This window comes from Equus quagga, chromosome 8 (assembly GCF_021613505.1).
Source record: "Equus quagga isolate Etosha38 chromosome 8, UCLA_HA_Equagga_1.0, whole genome shotgun sequence".
Classification (NCBI taxonomy): Eukaryota; Metazoa; Chordata; class Mammalia; order Perissodactyla; family Equidae; genus Equus; species Equus quagga.
The window spans coordinates 95,629,720-95,635,719 of NC_060274.1; positions in this window are offsets into that span (position 1 = coordinate 95,629,720).

Here is a 6,000-nt window from a genome sequence, read left to right on the forward strand (position 1 = left end):
GAATATTTGCGTGTAGAATACCTTTCTTTGATTTTATTTAAATCTGGTGAGCTACATCTATTTGTGTATTTGTTTTTTCAATTCAGAAAAGTTTTCATTAATTATATTTTTGATGTTGCTTCTGTTTGTTTTGCTTATTTCAAGGAATATCTGTAATTATTATGTTGGATGCCAATTTTTTATTCATAGTTGTATAGCTTTAATGCCTTCCCTTTTTCTCTATATTTTTGATGAAACTTTTCAGTTTTGCCCTATGCATTTCCTTTCTAGGTTTTTGCAGTATCTATTCTTCCATTATTGCTTTCAACAGAGATATTGATCCTGTGTTGTACTTTTAGGTTTCTTTTAATTCGCCCTTGTTTTACTCGTCTCTTTTTCAATTTCATCTAGGTTAGTGCTCTCTTAGGGCTTTCTGCTCCCTTGTTACAGTGCTTCTTCTTGTGTTATAGTGCAGATGCCAAACCATTTTCAAAGATTAATTTCTGTTCTTATTGTATGTTCTATTCTTGAAGCCTTGGAATCCCTTGACAGAATCCTATCTCTCCTGCCTCTCTGTCCACATTTCTGAGAAGTCTGTTTCCTTTCCTGGCTTATGCATTCAGTATTGAGCACCTACCATGTGCTGACATCATGAGAAGTGCTTCAGATACAATGGTTAGCAAAAGCTCTGCTCTCAAGGGGCTCGTCTCATTGAGGATAAGACATTGTTTGAATGAGATGTCAACAATTGTAAATTTGCACCAATGATAATGTTATAAAGAAAAAGTACACAGAAACTGTGATAGCTCATAAAAGGGGATTTTTAGCTACTATTCTACTTTAATATAAAAGATGATATTTCTCAGATCCCTGTTCCTGCCCCTCTTCTTATGCTATACATTCTTCTTGGAAGCATGGTTTTAACTTCTTTTATATTTCAAATCTGAGTGTAGGTGAGTCATGTCTAGGAGCCAGAGGATAAACCCCATCCCTGAGCTCAGTGTGTCTCCAAACTCTGACCTGTGTATTCTCTGCTTGCTAGGCACTGCCCCTAGGTGTCTCACAGACACTAAAATTCAATATGGTCAAAACTGGGTGCATAATCTCTCTTTCTTCACTACAAAACTGCTTTTCTTTTTATATTCCATGTTCTTTAAGGATACTACCACCCACCCAGAGCCCAAGCTATAAATCTGGCATTATCCTTGATTCTTTGTTCTTCCTCACCTCCTCTAACCAATTGGGCCCTTTGGTGAATGCCTATCACCTAGAGTCTAAAGAAGAGAGTTACTGAATGCGATAGAGGCCAGTCACCTTGTAGTTGCTGCCCACTTCTTCAGTCTCATCTCTGGTTACCCCACTACTTTTTCTCTAGAAATTATTGTAGCCACTCTAATCTCTTGACGTTTCCCAAATGTTACTCTCTCTCTTTTTTCAGATGTCTTTCCAAAAGTTTCCCCTCCTACAGCATGTGTGTCATCTGAAATAACACTGATAATGCGATACTTAAGAGTGTCTACTCTGGAGTCAGAAAAGCCTGAGATCAAGTCTCAGCTCCATTGTATACTAGTGATGGGCTAATGTTAATTAATCACACTGTTCCTCAATTTTTAACTTGTAAAAGTACCTATATATAGGGTGTTAAGAGGATTAAGTGTGGTAAACACAGTACTTTCACCTACCTTACTGGTGTTATTATTATTTAGAACTAGATTAAAGTATTTCTGTCTCTATACATGCTTTTCTGATATTTTCTGGAGAAATTGATAATTTTTCCCCTGGTACCTTTCCTATACTATGTGAATACCTATATGTACATACTCTATTTATTGCATTTGTTTATTTACATGTTTCTCTGTTTTTCTGACTACCCTGAGATAACCTTGAAGACAAGGGATGTTTTTGAAAATTTATATATATGCTAAGTGCCAACAGTGCTTAGTACATAGTGAGAATATAATAAATATTTGTTCAGAGTAAAAAAACAGCTTAAAAACACTACTGATATTCTGAAATGAGTACATATTATGCCCTGTTTCTGGTATCTCTGATTTAGCAGGGAGATTGCCCTGAGAAGTTTGATAGTTTGAGCATTGACTCAGGAGGTCTGGAAATCTTCAACTTCGGGTTTACAGGCAGCTTTTCAGAACTTCTATGCGCAGTCTTTAAAGGAAGTGTGAGGTCTATATTTTATTGCAGGTGTGATTGACAATAACATTGAATACTTTGAATAATGTAGAACTAAGAAAGTTTTAATTAACCTGCAATAAAGAAATATATTTTTTATAGGAAAGGGAGGGTTTTTTTTTTTAAATCACTATATTCTCTGATCAGTGATAGAGATGAATTCTGTCTCCTATCCTTGGTGACTAACACCATCCTTGCAAGTTCATGAAACACAAATGAAGATTTCTTTTTTTTGTTCAACATTATCATCAGTTACTTTGGTGGACATTTATGACATGCCCATCAAATTTGCAGATAACATAAACCTGGGAAGAATAGTGAATATGTCAAAATCCAAAAAGACTAAGAGCTTAACAGGATTGAATATAACATTCTAATATTTGCTAGGGTAACATGTAATGTTTTAACTAGGTACACAAACAAATTGTACAAATGCACACAGAGCTCTATCTTAAATTTTAAATACAGTGTCTATCTATCTAACTGTGAATTTTGGTTTGTTGTAGACTAAACTTTTATCCAGAGAATAATGATCCTGAAAAGTTCTCAGGTTGTTTTGACCTAGATGAAAATGAAAATGGCTCCCTGACTTGGCAAGTGGTGGTGGTGGCAGGCAGTGGTTGACACTGGGTTTGTGAAGGGTGGGTGCTGAAGAGTGGAGTGAGATAGGTTTATATGGAATATCCATTTTCTTTTGAGAAGAACATATTTCTGAATAAATTATTTTTGCATCCCCCATGTGATAAGAAGGAGGCTTGCCTGTATCTGGTTGGGTGGGGGCAATTGGTAGATAAAAGAGAGATTAATTGATCGAGTTCTCTCATTCTTTAAGAGTTCATTATGTGCCTATGTGGCTAGAGACTAGGGGACAAAGTAGAATATGTTTTCTGCCACAGGAATTTGTATTGATATAAACCCATTATAACAGACAGAAACATCAAAGCAGTTAAATGATAGATTTGATAGACAGGAAAGACTGAATCAATACAACTAATGTTAACTATTGATTTAATATTGATGTAGAAAGAAAACTGAATCAAAGATCATAAGCCTTAAAGTCTAACTTTGCTGTTAGTCTCCTTTGTGACTTGGTATTTCTGGGTCTGTTGGATGAGAACTAACTTTCATGTCCCTTATTTCTAAAACATTTAGTTACTTGATTAAAATTTTAAGTCTGTCAGACCATTGATTGCCAAGCAACCCTTTGTCCAAACAGCTGATCTAATTTAGAACTGACCACCAAAATAATTCCATGGGATTGATTTTCTGGCTTATTAAGCATGGGTCAGATAGGCTCTTTTAGGCACAAGCAATAAGTGTTGAATTGGCACTCACAATCCAGATGATTGTTCCGTCCACCTGAAAATCAAGTTATTGAGTATTATAATTTTACCTGGTTCCCTAATATTCAATGTCAAGATTTAAACAGACAGGGTCTTTTGAAAGAACATATTGAAAAAACAAAGACAGTTCAATGAAGTAATAAGCAAGAAATTAGATAGCCTAGTTACACAAAAGAATAAAGGAAGAATGGTATATTATTCAGCCATACAAAACGAGGAAATCCTACCATAGGCGACAACATGGATGGACCTTGAAGACATTATGCTAAGTGAAATAAATCAGATAGAGAAAGACAAATACTGTACGATCTCACTTATCTGTGGAATCTAAAACAAACGAACAGACAAACTGATAGAAAAAGAGATCAGACTTGTGGTTACCAGAGGTGGAGGGTGAGAGGAGGGGAAATTGGAGGAAAGTGGCCAAAAGGTAAAAACTTCCAGTTATAAATAAATACTAGGGATGTAATGTACAACATGATAACTATAGCTAACACTGCTGTATGATATATAGAAAAGTTGTTAAGAGAGTAAATCTGATTAGTTCTCATCACAAGGAGAAAATTTTTTCCTTTTTTCTTTCTTTTTATTATATCTATCTGAGAAGAAGGATGTTAGCTGAACCTGTTGTGGTAATCATTTCACAATATATGTAAAGCAAACCATCATGCCAAATGTCTTAAATTTATACAGTGATATATGTCAATTATTTCTCGATAAAACTGGGGGGAAAAGAATAAAGGAGAGAAAACGTTGCAAACTAGATGCATAGGTAGAAAATCTGTATTTTGAGGGTTTCAAAGAGGCATTCTGAAATATGAAATAATTTCTTTGTTTATTCATTCAACAAATATTAAGTGCCTAGTATGGTGAGCAAAGCACAGAATTTACAATCTAGTGGAGATATGCACACATAACTAAGTAATTGCAGTTGGTTGATAAGGGGAAGAACAAAGAAGTACAAGAAGAGAGAATGGTGACTGAATCCAGACATGGGCACCAGGACAGGTGTCCCAGAAGACACAATGTCTAAAATGTCTCTATTGTTTACAATAGAGAGTTGGGGGGCAGATGGGAAAGGAGAATGTTATTAACAGGGGCATAGCATGTGCAGCTGCTCAGAGGTGAGGGCATCCATGGTTTGTTTGAGATGTATAGTGTTCAGAACTTAGATACTTTTTTAAAAAGCAAGAATATAATGGAGTAATTTTTAATTTTATTTAGTTATTTGTTTATTTTTCCAGCTTTACTGAAGTATGATTGACAAATAAAAATTATATATATTTAGGTTGTACAATGTGATGTCTTGATTTATGTATACGTTATGGTGATACCACAACCAAACTGATAAACATATCCATCACCTTTTGTGTATGTGTGTGGTGAGGACACTTGAGATCAACTCTCTTAGCAAATTTCAGCTATAAAAGGCATTATTATTTACTGTGGTCACTATGCCATACATCAGCTCTCCAGAACTTACTCATTTTGTAACTGAAAGTTTGTACCCTTTGACCATTATCTACCCTCCTCCCTCTCCCCTCTAGCCTCTGGTAACCACTGTTCTACTCTCTGTTACTATGAACTGAACTCTTTTTTTAGATTCCACATGTAAGTGAGATCATGCAGTATTTGTCTTTCTGTGTCTGGCTTTTTTCGCCTAGCATAGCGTTCTCCAGTTTCATCCATTTAGTTTCAAATGGCAGGATTTCTTTCTTTTTTTAATTGAGATATAATTTACATACAAATGCTATATTAGTTTCAGATATACAACATAATGATTCAGTATTTGTATGTATTGTGAAATGATCACCACAATAGTTTAGTTAACATCCAACACACAGTTACAATTTTTTTTTCTTGTGATGAGAACTTCTAAGATTTACGCTCTTAGCAACTTTCAAATATACAATACAGTATTATTAACTATCGTCACCCTGCTGTACAATACATGCCATGACTTATTTATTTTATAACTGGAAGTTTGTACCTTTTGACTCCCTTCACCCGTTTCACCCACCTCCCAGCCCCCACCTCTGGCAGCCACCCATCTATTCTCTGCATCTGTAAGTTCATTGTTTTTGTTTGTTCGTTTTTTTAGATTACACGTAGAAGTAAGATGATACGGTGTTTGTCTTTCTTTGTCTGGTTAACATAATGCCCTTGAGGTCCATGCATGTTTTCACAAATGGCAAGATTTCCTTCTTTTTAATGTCTGAATAATATTCCAATGTGTGTGTGTGTGTGTGTGTGTGTGTGTGTGTGTGTATACACATTGCATTTTCTTTATCTATTTATCTGCCAATGGACATTTGTTTCCACATTTGGGATAGTGATTTTATATCCTTTGGCTATATAGCCAGAAGTGGGAATTGCTGGATCATATGGTAGCTCTGTTTTTAATTTTTTGAGAGCCCACCATACTGTTTTCAATAATGGCTGTACCAATTTGTATTCCCACTAACAGTGCACAGCGTTTCCTTTTCTCCAC